This window comes from Phyllobates terribilis, unplaced genomic scaffold (genome assembly GCF_046119375.1).
Source record: "Phyllobates terribilis strain yellow unplaced genomic scaffold, ASM4611937v1 Scaffold_4__5_contigs__length_816908805, whole genome shotgun sequence".
In the NCBI taxonomy this organism is placed as follows: Eukaryota; Metazoa; Chordata; class Amphibia; order Anura; family Dendrobatidae; genus Phyllobates; species Phyllobates terribilis.
The window spans coordinates 221,405,013-221,420,412 of NW_027362764.1; positions in this window are offsets into that span (position 1 = coordinate 221,405,013).

Consider the following 15,400-nt stretch of genomic DNA (forward strand, 5'->3'; position numbering starts at 1 on the left):
TTAGCCCCAGGTCTCAGGGGCCAGGAAAAATCCTTTTTTTTTTCATCTAAATCCTCTTTTTTTTTTTTTCCTCAGTCAGACTGTACAAATACCCGTCTTATTAACCTTTCGGTATCCCCCCCCCCCCCAAAAAAAAAAAATAAAAATTGAGTGTGTCTGTGAGTGTTCAGACACAAATATATCTGTTTAAAAGAGTCTGGTGTAGGCCAGATAACTAGAACTGTGATTTTGCAGTTCCACAGTTCAAATCTCTGTATTATCCACTTTTTTGCCTTTTTTGCATAAAAAAAAACATTTTGAGTGTCTCGCTGACTGTTCAAACACAAATATATCTGTTTAAAAGAGTCTGGTGTAGGCCAGATAACTAGAACTGTGGTTTTGCAGTTCTAAGGTTCAAATCTCCTTTTTATTACCCTTTCGCCATTGATAGTGCGAGTGTAAGCTATTTTACTTCATTTACAATGGGCAAGGTGCGTGGCAAGGGACGTGGAACTGGACGTTCTGGTGATGGTGCATGCAAAGGACGGGGCCGTGGCCAAGGTGAAAAAGTGCCACAACCAACAGCCACATCTTCTCACTCCCACTTCTTGACCGAATTACTAGGGAAGCACAGAACAACACCAGTATTGAGAACTGATCAGTGTGAACAGGTTATTAATTGGATAGCAGATAATACTTCCAGTTACCTGGGCACCACCACCTCCGGTCTGTCTTTCACACGGTCAACTCTTAGTAGCCGTGAGTCTCGACCGCATACTCCTCCTCACCCTGATGCTCCTTCCTCCCACCATGCCGAGTGTCGTCAGACAGCAACTGATCCCACAGTTGGACACTCTGAAAAGCTGTTCACTGGTCCATTTCCATATTTGTGCCCCTCGCCTGCTCCGCTTGAAGTGGTGGAAGAGGAGATCCCACGTAGCAATGGCCAAATATTTGAAAAGCCACGGCCACAGGAAGGCGACGCTGGCAATTTGTCACAAGAGGTGGACGATGACAAGACACAATTGCCACGAAGTGAGGAGGAGGACCGTGGTACGGAAGTGGAAGAGGAGGAGGTGGTGGATGATCTAGTAACTGACCCAACGTGGCAGGAGGACATGCAGAGTGAGCCAAGCAGCACACAGGGGGAGGGAGGCAGAGTACCCCAACAGGCAGGAAGAAGCAGTGTGGTGGCGGCAGACAGAAGGCGGGCAACCGTTCCCCGTAACACCAACACGAGGGACGTTGCCAGTACAAGCGGTAGGTCTTCCAGAGTCTGGAATTTTTTTAAAGACTCTGCTGATAACCCCAAAATGGTCATTTGTACCACCTGCCAGGCCAGCATCAGGAGGGGTGACAAAACTACCAGCCTGACCACCACCAGCATGATTAGGCACATGTCAGCAAAGCACCCGACTTTGTGGGGCGAACCCCAGGGTCCACGACCAGTGTCAGCAGGTGTCACCACTGCTTCTTCCGCTGTTGTGTGTGTAAGAGAACCCTCTGTTGTGTGTGCAAGACAATCCCCTGTCCATACTGCATGCAAAGATGCCCCCTCCTCTCAGTCTTCACTTGTTATGGCAGTTTCTCAAGAATCAGCATCAACATCCATGTCCACGTCCCACTGCAGCGTTCAATTGTCCATATCCCAGACCTTTGAATGAAAGCGCAAATTCGCAGCCAACGCCCCACAGGCCACAGTCCTAAATTCGCTCATTTCACAACTGCTTGTGTTGGAAATTCTGCCTTTTAGGCTGGTGGAGACGGAATCCTTCCGCAATCTTATGGCGGTGGCGGTCCCTCGGTACTCGGTCCCCAGCCAACACTATTTTGCCCGGTGTGCCATCCCCACACTACACAAGCACATGTCCCAAAACATCTGCCATGCCCTCAACAACGCAGTTACTGGGAGAGTCCACCTGACAACGGACACGTGGACAAGTCCTTGTGGCCAGGGATGGTACATCTCCCTGGGTAAACATAGTGGAAGCCGGGACCCAGTCAAACCTTGGGATGGAACACATCCTCCCCACACCGAGGATTGCGGGCCCTATGTCAGTCAGAGTTGCCCCCACAGTGTACAGCTCCTGCGCATCATCCTCCTCCTCATGTTCAGCCTCCATCTCAGATATCACCACATCAGTTACAAGCTGGAAACACTGCAGTACTGCCTCAGCAAAGAGGCAACAGGCTGTGATGAAACTCATAAGCTTAGGTGATAAACCTTACACTGCTTGTGAGTTGTGGACAGCTGTGAAAGAGCAGGCAGATCTGTGGCTGAGACCGCTGAACCTACATCCAGGAATAGTCGTGTGTGACAATGGCCGTAACCTGGTGGTTCATCGATTTCTTAAATCGTACCCCGAGTTGCGAGATCTGCTCTTCAAAGTACGTCACCTGTCAGCTCATTTTTGGAAGCCGGCTACAGCTTAAGCCACCCTTGCTGTGTTGCAGCAGCGTTTGCTGCTTCTGGCACACCGACTGGTGTGTGATGTCCCCACACGTTGGAACTCTACCCTCCACATGTTGCAAAGGATTTGTGAGCAGAAGAGAGCAGCTGTGGGGTACCAGCTGCAACAAGGCCGTCGATATTCAGGTCAGACTCCACACATAAGACCTCAGGAGTGGACCTGGATGTCTGACATATGTACCATCCTGACAAACTGTGATGAGTCCACCAAGATGGGGAGTGGTGATGACGCCATCATTAGCATCAGCATCCCACTTGTCTGTCTTTTGCAACGCTCTCTGCAGAGAATTAAAGAGGAGGCATTGCAGCCAGAGTATGATGAGATGGATCAAGAAGCCGTAGCGGTCGATTACACACAGCCCAGCCTCATCTCATCCCAACGTGCATTGCGGGACAATGAGGGAGAGGAGGAGGAGGAGGAGGAAGAACAGGAGCTGGTATCATGCGCTGTAGACGGTAGTACCTGTACAACTGTCATACCGTCGGTTCAGCGTGGGTGGCCTGAGGACAGGGGGGAGGAGGAGGAGGGGGAGGAGGAGGAGAGCATGGTCAGTCGTCATTTTGGTGAGGACATGGAACTCTTGCTCGTTACCAGTCTGGCATGCATGGCTGACTTTATGTTACGCTGCCTTAACCGTGACCCTCGCATTGTCAAAATGTTGGGTGACAGTCATTACTGGTTGGTGACACTTTTAGACCCCCGCTACAAAGAGAACTTTCACTCTCTTATTCCTGAGGTGGAGAGGTCTACAAAAATGAAGCAGTACCAGAAGGCCCTTGCTGCAGAACTGTTAAAAAAATTCCCATCTGAACACGCTAGCGGCAGAGGTCACAGTTCGTTGCCCAACCAAGGCGTACAGGCGAGAGAGACCCAGCTCCAATCCAGCAGAGGCAGGGGAACACTGTCAACGTTCTGGGACAGTTTTCTGAGACCCGCCCAGCTTACAGGCCCTGAGGCGCGGGGTACTCTTACAAGGAGTGGAAAGTTTCAAAAGATGGTGAGGGAGTACCTTGCCGACCGTACCAGCGTCCTCCGTGATTCCTCTGTGCCTTTTAATTATTGGGTATCAAAGCTGGACTCTTGGAATGAACTCGCTCTGTACGCCTTGGAGGTCCTAGCCTGCCCTGCCGCTAGAGTGTTATCGGAGCGTGTTTTTAGTGCCGCTGGGGGAATTATAACTGATAAGCGCACTCACCTGTCAACTGACAATGCTGACAAGCTGACCCTTATCAAAATGAACAAGGGCTGGATTGGGCCAGACTTCTCATCACCACCAAATGACAGCAGAGTAGCATAAAGTCAAATCCACTGTGTTATTTCGGGAGGTGTATTCCCATGCACCGCTTCACACCCACACATGGGTATACGCTTCCTCATTTCGGCTGTTTTTGGCTCTTCTCCTTATCCTCAGCCTCCACCACCACTATACCACCAGGGTGACCGTGGTCCGTGTTGCCAGCATTGCAAGTTCCTCCGTTCTAATTTTTTGCAGCTTTTGCTTGGAAGGCATAGGCAAAGACTATGGGAGACCCACTCCCCAGTAATGGGAATGATGTTTTTAATAAGCTGTACTGCATGGCTCTTGTAAGGGGCATTGCAACTTCCTCCGTCCTAATTTTTGGCAGCTTTTGCTTGGAAGGCATAGGCAAAGACTATGGGAGACCCACTCCCCAATAATGGGAATAAAGTTTTTAATATGCTGTACTGCATGGCTCTTGTAATGGGCATTAAAACCGTCTTGTTAAGCTACTGTGACCTCCACGTCTCTTGCAAGGGGCATTAAAACTGTCCTGTTAAGCTACTGTGACCTCCATGTCTCTTCCAAGGGGCATTAAAACCATCTTGTTAAACCACTCTGACCTCCACGTCTCTTCCAAGGGGCAATAAAACCGTCTTGTTATGATACTGTGACCTCCACGTCTCTTCCAAGGGGCATTAAAACCATCCTGTTAAACCACTCTGACCTCCACGTCTCTTCCAAGGGGCATTAAAACCATCTTGTTAGACCACTCTGACCTCCACGTCTCTTCCAAGGGGCATTAATACCATCTTGTTAAGCTACTGTGACCTCCACGTCTCTTCCAAGGGGCATTAAAACCATCTTGTTAAGCTACTGTGACATCCACTTCTCTTCCAATGGACATTAAAACTGTCTTGTTAAACCACTCTGAACTCCACGTCTCTTCCAAGGGGCATTAAAACCATCTTGTTAAACCACTCTGACCTCCTCGTCTCTTCCAAGGGGCATTAAAACCGTCTTGTTAGGCCACTCTGACCTCCACGTCTCTTCCAAGGGGCATTAATACCGTCTTGTTAAGCTACTGTGACCTCCACGTCTCTTCAATGGGGCATTAAAACTGTCTTATTAAACCACTGTGAACTCCACGTCTCTTCCAAGGGGCATTAAAACCGTCTTGTTAAGCTACTTTGACCTCCACGTCTCTTCCAAGGGGCATTAAAACTGTCTTGTTAAGCTACTGTGACCTCCACGTCTCTTCCAAGGGGTATTAAAACCATCTTGTTAGACCACTCTGACCTCCACGTCTCTTCCAAGGGGCATTAATACCATCTTGTTAAGCTACTGTGACCTCCACGTCTCTTCCAAGGGGCATTAAAACCATCTTGTTAAGCTACTGTGACCTTCACGTCTCTTCCAAGGGGCATTAAAACCGTCTTGTTAAGCTATTGTGACCTCCACGTCTCTTCCAAGGGGCATTAAAACCATCATGTTAAGCTACTGTGACCTCCACGTCTCTTCCAAGGGGCATTAAAACCGTCTTGTTAAGCTACTGTGACCTCCACGTCTCTTCCAAGGGGCATTAAAACCATCTTGTTAAACCACTCTGACCTCCACGTCTCTTAAAAGGGGCATTAAAACCATCTTGTTAAACCACTGTGACCTCCACGTCTCTTCCAAGTGGCATTAAAACCATCTTGTTAAACCACTCTGACCTCCACGTCTCTTCTAAGGGGCATTAAAACCGTCTTGTTAAGCTACTGTGACCTCCAAGTCTCTTCCAAGGGGAATTAAAACCGTCTTGTTAAGCTAGTGTGACCTCCATGTCTCTTCGAAGGGGCATTAAAACCATCTTGTTAAACCACTCTGACCTCCACATCTCTTCCAAGGGGCATTAAACCGTCTTGTTAAGCTACTGTGACCTCCACGTCTCTTCCAAGGGGCATTAAAACCGTCTTGTTAAACCACTCTGAACTGCACGTCTCTTCCAAGGGGCATTAAAACCGTCTTGTTAAGCTACTATGACCTCCACGTCTCTTCCAAGGGGCATTAAAACCGTCTTGTTAAGCTACTGTGACCTCCACGTCTCTTCCAAGGGGCATTAAAACTGTCTTTTTAAACCACTCTGACCTCCACGTCTCTTCCAAGAGGCATTAAAACCATCTTGTTAAGCTACTGTGACCTCCACGTCTCTTTCAAGGGGCATTAAAACCATCTTGTTAAGCTACTGTGATCTCCACGTCTCTTCCAAGGGTCATTAAAACCGTCTTGTTAAACCACTCTGAACTCCAAGTCTCTTCCAAGTGGCATTAAAACCGTCTTGTTAAGCTACTGTGACCTCCACGTCTCTTCCAAGGGGCATTAAAAGTTTCTTGTTAAGCTACTGTGACCTCCACATCCCTTCCAAGGGGCATTAAAACCGTCTTGTTAAGCTACTGTGACCTCCACGTCTCTTCCAAGGGGCATTACAACTGTCTTGTTAAGCTACTGTGACCTTCACGTCTCTTCCAAGGGGGCATTAAAACCATCTTGTTAAACCAGTCTGACCTCCACTTTTCTTCCAAGGGGCATTAAAACCATCTTGTTAAGCTACTGTGACCTCCACGTCTCTTCCATGGGGCATTAAAACCGTCTTGTTAAACCACTCTGACCTCCACGTCTCTTAAAAGTTGCATTAAAACCATCTTGTTAAACTACTCTGACCTCCACGTCTCTTCCAAGGGGCATTAAAACCGTCTTGTTAAGCTACTGTGACCTCCACGTCTCTTCAAAGGGGCACTAAAACCATCTTGTTAAACCACTTTGACCTCCACGTCTCTTCCAAGGGGCATTAAACCGTCTTGTTAAGCTACTGTGACCTCCACGTCTCTTCCAAGGGTCATTAAAACCGTCTTGTTAAACCACTCTGAACTGCACGTCTCTTCCAAGGGGCATTAAAACCGTCTTGTTAAGCTACTATGACCTCCACGTCTCTTCCAAGGGGCATTAAAACCGTCTTGTTAAGCTACTGTGACCTCCACGTCTCTTCCAAGGGGCATTAAAACCGTCTTTTTAAACCACTCTGACCTCCACGTCTCTTCCAAGAGGCATTAAAACCATCTTGTTAAGCTACTGTGACCTCCACGTCTCTTTCAAGGGGCATTAAAACCATCTTGTTAAGCTACTGTGACCTCCACGTCTCTTCCAAGGGGCATTAAAAGTTTCTTGTTAAGCTACTGTGACCTCCACATCCCTTCCAAGGGGCATTAAAACAGTCTTGTTAAGCTACTGTGACCTCCACGTCTCTTCCAAGGGGCATTACAACCGTCTTGTTAAGCTACTGTGACCTCCACGTCTCTTCCAAGGGGCATTACAACCATCTTGTTAAACCACTCTGACCTCCACTTCTCTTCCAAGGGGCATTAAAACCATCTTGTTAAGCTACTGTCACCTCAACGTCTCTTCCAAGGGGCATTAAAACAGTCTTGTTCAACCACTCTGACCTCCATGTCTCTTAAAAGGGGCATTAAAACCATCTTGTTAAGCTACTGTGACCTCCACGTCTCTTCCAAGGGGCATTAAAACCGTCTTGTTAAGCTACTGTGACCTCCAAATCTCTTCCAAGGGGAATTAAAACCGTCTTGTTAAGCTACTCTGACGTCCACGTCTTTTCCAAGGGGCATTACATCCATCTTGTTAAGCTACTGTGACCTCCAGTTCTCTTCCAAGGGGCATTAAAACTGTCTTGTTAAGCTACTGTGACCCCCACGTCACTTCCAAGGGGCATTACAACCGTCTTGTTAAGCTACTGTGACCTCCACGTCTCTTCCAAGGGGCATTAAACCGTCTTGTTAAGCTACTGTGACCTCCACGTCTCTTCCAAGTGGCATTAAAACCGTCTTGTTAAACCACTCTGACCTCCACGTCTCTTCTAAGGGGCATTAAAACCGTCTTGTTAAGCTACTGTGACCTCCAAGTCTCTTCCAAGGGGAATTAAAACCGTCTTGTTAAGCTAGTGTGACCTCCATGTCTCTTCGAAGGGGCATTAAAACCATCTTGTTAAACCACTCTGACCTCCACATCTCTTCCAAGGGGCATTAAACCGTCTTGTTAAGCTACTGTGACCTCCACGTCTCTTCCAAGGGGCATTAAAACCGTCTTGTTAAACCACTCTGAACTGCACGTCTCTTCCAAGGGGCATTAAAACCGTCTTGTTAAGCTACTATGACCTCCACGTCTCTTCCAAGGGGCATTAAAACCGTCTTGTTAAGCTACTGTGACCTCCACGTCTCTTCCAAGGGGCATTAAAACTGTCTTTTTAAACCACTCTGACCTCCACGTCTCTTCCAAGAGGCATTAAAACCATCTTGTTAAGCTACTGTGACCTCCACGTCTCTTTCAAGGGGCATTAAAACCATCTTGTTAAGCTACTGTGATCTCCACGTCTCTTCCAAGGGTCATTAAAACCGTCTTGTTAAACCACTCTGAACTCCAAGTCTCTTCCAAGTGGCATTAAAACCGTCTTGTTAAGCTACTGTGACCTCCACGTCTCTTCCAAGGGGCATTAAAAGTTTCTTGTTAAGCTACTGTGACCTCCACATCCCTTCCAAGGGGCATTAAAACCGTCTTGTTAAGCTACTGTGACCTCCACGTCTCTTCCAAGGGGCATTACAACTGTCTTGTTAAGCTACTGTGACCTCCACGTCTCTTCCAAGGGGCATTAAAACCATCTTGTTAAACCAGTCTGACCTCCACTTTTCTTCCAAGGGGCATTAAAACCATCTTGTTAAGCTACTGTGACCTCCACGTCTCTTCCATGGGGCATTAAAACCGTCTTGTTAAACCACTCTGACCTCCACGTCTCTTAAAAGTTGCATTAAAACCATCTTGTTAAACCACTCTGACCTCCACGTCTCTTCCAAGTGGCATTAAAACCGTCTTGTTAAACCACTCTGACCTCCACGTCTCTTCCAAGGGGCATTAAAACCGTCTTGTTAAGCTACTGTGACCTCCAAGTCTCTTCCAAGGGGAATTAAAACCGTCTTGTTAAGCTACTGTGACCACCACGTCTCTTCAAAGGGGCACTAAAACCATCTTGTTAAACCACTTTGACCTCCACGTCTCTTCCAAGGGGCATTAAACCGTCTTGTTAAGCTACTGTGACCTCCACGTCTCTTCCAAGGGGCATTAAAACCGTCTTGTTAAACCACTCTGAACTGCACGTCTCTTCCAAGGGGCATTAAAACCGTCTTGTTAAGCTACTATGACCTCCACGTCTCTTCCAAGGGGCATTAAAACCGTCTTGTTAAGCTACTGTGACCTCCACGTCTCTTCCAATGGGCATTAAAACCGTCTTTTTAAACCACTCTGACCTCCACGTCTCTTCCAAGAGGCATTAAAACCATCATGTTAAGCTACTGTGACCTCCACGTCTCTTTCAAGGGGCATTAAAACCATCTTGTTAAGCTACTGTGACCTCCACGTCTCTTCCAAGTGGCATTAAAAGTTTCTTGTTAAGCTACTGTGACCTCCACATCCCTTCCAAGGGGCATTAAAACAGTCTTGTTAAGCTACTGTGACCTCCACGTCTCTTCCAAGGGGCATTACAACCGTCTTGTTAAGCTACTGTGACCTCCACGTCTCTTCCAAGGGGCATTACAACCATCTTGTTAAACCACTCTGACCTCCACTTCTCTTCCATTAAAACCATCTTGTTAAGCTACTGTCACCTCCACGTCTCTTCCAAGGGGCATTAAAACAGTCTTGTTAAACCACTCTGACCTCCATGTCTCTTAAAAGGGGCATTAAAACCATCTTGTTAAGCTACTGTGACCTCCACGTCTCTTCCAAGGGGCATTAAAACCGTCTTGTTAAGCTACTGTGACCTCCAAATCTCTTCCAAGGGGAATTAAAACCGTCTTGTTAAGCTACTCTGACGTCCACGTCTTTTCCAAGGGGCATTACATCCATCTTGTTAAGCTACTGTGACCTCCAGTTCTCTTCCAAGGGGCATTAAAACTGTCTTGTTAAGCTACTGTGACCCCCACGTCACTTCCAAGGGGCATTACAACCGTCTTGTTAAGCTACTGTGACCTCCACGTCTCTTCCAAGGGGCATTAAACCGTCTTGTTAAGCTACTGTGACCTCCACGTCTCTTCCAAGGGGCATTAAAACCGTCTTGTTAGGCCACTCTAACCTCCACGTCTCTTCCAAGGGGCATTAATACCGTCATGTTAAGCTACTGTGACTTCCACGTCTCTTCAATGGGGCATTAAAACTGTCTTGTTAAACCACTCTGAACTCCACGTCTCTTCCAAGGGGCATTAAAACCGTCTTGTTAAGCTACTTTGACCTCCACGTCTCTTCCAAGGGGCATTAAAACCGTCTTGTTAAACCACTCTGACCTCCACGTCTCTTCCAAGTGGCATTAAAACCGTCTTGTTAAACCACTCTGACCTCCACGTCTCTTCCAAGGGGCATTAAAACCGTCTTGTTAAGCTACTGTGACCTCCACGTCTCTTCCAAGGGGAATTAAAACTGTCTTGTTAAGCTACTGTGACCTCCACGTCTCTTCGAAGGGGCATCAAAACCATCTTGTTAAACCACTCTGATCTCCACGTCTCTTCCAAGGGGGCATTAAACCGTCTTGTTAAGCTACTGTGACCTCCACGTCTCTTCCAAGGGGCATTAAAACCGCCTTGTTAAACCACTCTGAACTGCACGTCTCTTCCAAGGGGCATTAAAACAGTCTTGTTAAGCTACTATGACCTCCACGTCTCTTCCAAGGGGCATTAAAACCATCTTGTTAAGCTTCTGTGACCTCCACGTCTCTTCCAAGGGGCATTAAATCCGTCTTTTTAAACCACTCTGACCTCCACGTCTCTTCCAAGAGGCATTAAAACCATCTTGTTAAGCTACTGTGACCTCCACGTCTCTTCCAAGGGGCATTAAAACCGTCTTGTTAAACCACTCTGAACTCCAAGTCTCTTCCAAGTGGCATTAAAACCGTCTTATTAAGCTACTGTGACCTCCACGTCTCTTCCAAGGGGCATTAAAAGTTTCTTGTTAAGCTACTGTGACCTCCACATCCCTTCCAAGGGGCATTAAAACCGTCTTGTTAAGCTACTGTGACCTCCACGTCTCTTCCAAGGGGCATTACAACCGTCTTGTTAAGCTACTGTGACCTCCACGTCTCTTCCAAGGGGCATTAAAACCATCTTGTTAAACCACTCTGACCTCCACTTCTCTTCCAAAGGGCATTAAAACCATCTTGTTAAACCACTCTGACCTCCACGTCTCTTCCAAGGGGCATTAAAACTGTCTAGTTAAACCACTCTGACCTCCACGTCTTTTCCAAGGGGCATTAAAACCGTCTTGTTAAGCTACTGTGACCTCCACGTCTCTTCCAAGGGGCATTAAAACCGCCTTGTTAAACCACTCTGAACTCCACAGCTCTTCCAAGGGGCATTGAAATGTTGTTTTTAATTACCTCTATCCTCCACGACTCTTCCAACATGCATTGCTTTTCCTCCTAATTTTAGTCAGCTTTTGCTTTTCAATGCATAGGCAAACACTAAGGGAGACCCTCTCCCCAATAATGGGTAGAAGGTTTTTAATATGCTGTAATCCACGTCAGTTTCAAGGGGCATTGCAGTTCCTCATAATTTTTGGAAAGCCTTCCATTCACTGCTTAGGCCAACAGTGTACAGGAGACCCAGTTGCTATAAATGGAAAAAACGGTTTAGTTAAGGCCCTCTGACCTCCATGTCACTTCCAATGGGCATTGGAGTGTCTCGAAATTTTTGGTAGGCATTGCACTCACTGTATGCCCTATAACTGTGTAGCCGAACCGCTCCTTTTGGTACAGAAACATATCCTACAAGGCATGTGTGGTTGACTGGCCTGATATTGATGTGAATGGTCCCTGTTCCTCCTGCTCTTTCTCCTTTGCCACCACCTCATCCATCATTCATCACCTGAAGCTTTGTTTTAACGGGAGTCATAGAACTGGGATAGTAGCAGGAAAACATCCAGCAACCCTCGGAGGAGGTAGGAAATGCGCCAAAACGCTGACCACCTCAGGCCTAGCCGCTACTACATACATGTGCTTGCATTCCAAGGAACAGAAAGCTAAGTAGATGGATGGCCTCATGATCATGAATAATTTACTCGCTGTGTAGGAGGCCAACCACTGCTGCTGTCTACCTTCTGAACTTTGTGTTGAAGCCTGATTGACCCAGGACCCGCAATCCTCTATGTCTGGAGGACTTGTTGCATCCCAGTGTCCAACTGTGTCCCGGCTTCCACAATATTAACCCAGTGTGAAGGCGTCAGTGAGATGGACCATCCCTGGCCACATTCACTTGTCCACGTGTTTGTGGTTAGGCTGTCCTTCCCAATAAATGCACTGGGGAGGGCACAGGTAATGTTTTTCTATGTGCGCTTGTATATAAGGCGCATCGGGACAAATAGGGGTGGCTGGGGACCGCGTGTGGGCACCTGGCCGCGGGGCGGCTCGGGACCGAGTATGGATACCAGGCCGCCGACGCAGCCATGACGTGGTTTCCAGATTCCGCCTCCACATGCCTAAAAGGCCCAATTTCAAGTGCAAGCAAGCAGTATGGTATTGCAGCCTGGGGGTGAGTGAGTGGCAGGCTGCATACTTGCTCTTGCATTGCAAGGAATGGAGGAGGTACAATTGAACACTGCCCTGGGACAAGGACTTGCACGGAGATAGTTGCAAGTCTGCATCTTATGATGTGGCAAGGATCACTTCTGATGGGCACACTTTTAGGCAGTGATCTGGGTGTCAGAGATGCTTCCAGGGGCCTTCCCCATGCTGTTCCCATGTCTTTTCAGCACTTTATGCATGTGTCACACAGCACATGGCCAGATAAGGTTGTAAAATGCTAAAATGACATTTCCCGGTGAATACATTTGTCACGGTTGAAAGCAATACAAAAGTGCAAAAACGCATAAAAAATGCTACTTGTAAACATAGCCCAAGGTGTGGAGGAGTATTTTTGTTTTTGGTTATTTATTTTACCTTATACACAAGTCTTTACCCTGGAAAGCATGTTCCTTAACATATTTCACAGGAAAGCAGTTTCAGTTTCGTTCTTGAACGTTTTATTGTGAGCCCGTAAAAGTGGCTTAATACCTCTGACCACGTTGTTGACAGCAGTGACCTGTGGGTCAGAAATGCTTCCTGGGGCGATCCCCATGCTGTCCCCATGTCATTTGAGCACTGTCACTATCGTTTTGGGCACTTTTAGGCTTTCTACAGACTGCCGGGGGTGCCGCCGCAAAAATGCTCGGGTCTCCCATAGACTAACATTGGGCTCGTTGCTCGGGTCGAGCACCCGAGTATCACGGTGAGCTCGGCCCGAGCTTGGAGCACCCGAGCATTTTAGTGCTCGCTCAACACTACTAAGGGACCATCACAGACTGAAGCTCCGGAGGTGGATAGTGATCTTGAAAGTTCCGATGAGGAAGAGCACACCGTTGTATTTCTCGGACCCGCAAGGAGAGGGATGTACCATCCTCAGGAGAGTGAACTAAGTCCCAAAGCACCAGAGTTTGTACCAAGGAATACAGGTGAAGTCCAATCCAGATCTGACAATCGAACACTGGTTATTGAAGAGACTGATCGAAACTTAGGAGTAGCAGAATTACCAGACCTGGTGGAAACGGACGATTCAACAGAAGCACAGGAACTTACAGAAGCAGTTCCAAGATCATCTGAGGAAGTACGAGAAATTAGTGCAGCAGAAGAAACTCCTGCAACCGAGGAACCCGTGGTATCTGAGGAACAACCCACCAGGAGGATGTCTACTCGAGGAGTGAGGAGGCCTGTGATGCTGACGTATGAGGCACTTGGTGAACCAAGCCAAGTGCCAAGGACTGTCAATTGGAAACAGGTATCTCTGCCTATGGACCAGGTAAGCCCAATTGAGTGGCATTCACCACCGAGTGACAGTATGGAGAATGTTACCTGGTGGAAAGACTTGTTTTGGCCTAGTGAGAGAGAGAGCTGGTTGAAGACGTACGAAAAGCTCCAGCGGAAGAGATGTTGATTGTTTTAATTGTGTTAATTGTTTATTTTTTACAGGAATCCTACAAGAAAAAGGTCGTAAGAATAGGTTGTTAGCAATGTTTATAAATGTTATACAAATTTGACAATGACAAATTTATATATATAGTTACTAAGCTTTCACCACTATTTCAGAATTGGTTAGATTGACCAATTAAGACGAATGTCGAGGACGACATTGAAAAAGGAGGGTAGATTGTGACATGCAGAAGTAGTGCTGTTGCTTCCAAAGCATTCAGCAACTGTTACAAATAGCACAAGCACAGAAGATAGGAAGTGTTGTGCTTCAGTAGGATTCAGCAACTAGAGGGCTTAACACAGTCACAGGAGATTGCCCCAGGGGGATTGTGGGGAACTTGTTCAAGTCCAGTGTGAAGCCCAACATAGATCAGATACCATGCACTGTTAGTTCAGGAAATCTATCATCGGGCAGGAAGATAAGGACTGGAAGGAATTATATCACAGGGGACATCTCCCTCATCAAACCCTCCCCCCTCCATCTCCATGCAGGATAAAGAATTCTGTGTACTATTGTGTCATTGTGAAAGAAAAGCCTGTGGTTGTGTATGCATAGAAGTGTGCTGCTAAGAGATCTAATCTATGCTGAATTATGCTACTGAAGAGACTGTAATACTGTGTCTTGTGAAGAAACGACTGTATTGTTACTGGAGCCGATTGCTCAAGAAACTCAGACTGTACTGTAATGAAGATTAATGCTGTAATATCCCTGAATTACACTGGCCGTGCTTCAGATTAAATTCCACTGTTAAACTGTTGAAAAAGACTCTTATAAGAGTGTGTCTGGTCAGCAATTGAATCTATTATGTGCATGAGAGAAGCTGCAGCCTATGGTCGCCCTGAGTAACGGCTCCCCCAGGAATCCAAAGAATTAATAAAACCCGTCTCGCCCTATCTGAACCTAGTGGCGTGCGTATAACAATAGCATCAATCATGGGTGGCTCATTTTATCCCACTCCATCAAACAAGTTAGACTTCTCTGCCCAGAACTGCATGCAGGAGCCAATTTTAAATGGAACTGGGTGGCATTATGTCTGACTGTGTGACGAGTCATGCTCTGTGGTGTGCACAATCCTTTATGCCAGGCTTGACCTGACTCATCACATGCATCCTGGGTAAGTGTTAACCTGGTGCACTTAAAGGGAACCTGTCAAGTCATTTCTATAACTTACACTGTCCCCAGGTCCATGTTAGTGATGCAATGTGCATCGCTAATGTAATAGTGGGGAAGGACGTAGCCTTCCCTTGGCACTGAGGTAGTTAAAAGAAGTGTTCCTGTGGTTAGACCTCTCTGAACTGTTGGTAGGCCAAGCAAAGGGGTTAGCTTTAGTGGTCCAGTCGGTAGAGTAGAGGGGGAACTTAGTGCCCTGATCAAGCCTTGAGTTATATAGAGCTTGTTCCTGGCACAATTCCTTGTGGGCTGCAGTACCTGTAAACAGCCACAAGATGCCACTGTCCTGGGTGCAGATGTCAGGTTGAGTCTGCTAGCAGTGTTACAGAAAGTGATGAGTTAATGCTGTGTGATGACAGCTCACAGAGGGTGGGCACATTAGGAAAATCCCTGCTTAATGTCCAGAAGCAGGAAGTGTAGTCCTGTAAGAGATAGAAAAGTGAACTGTACGG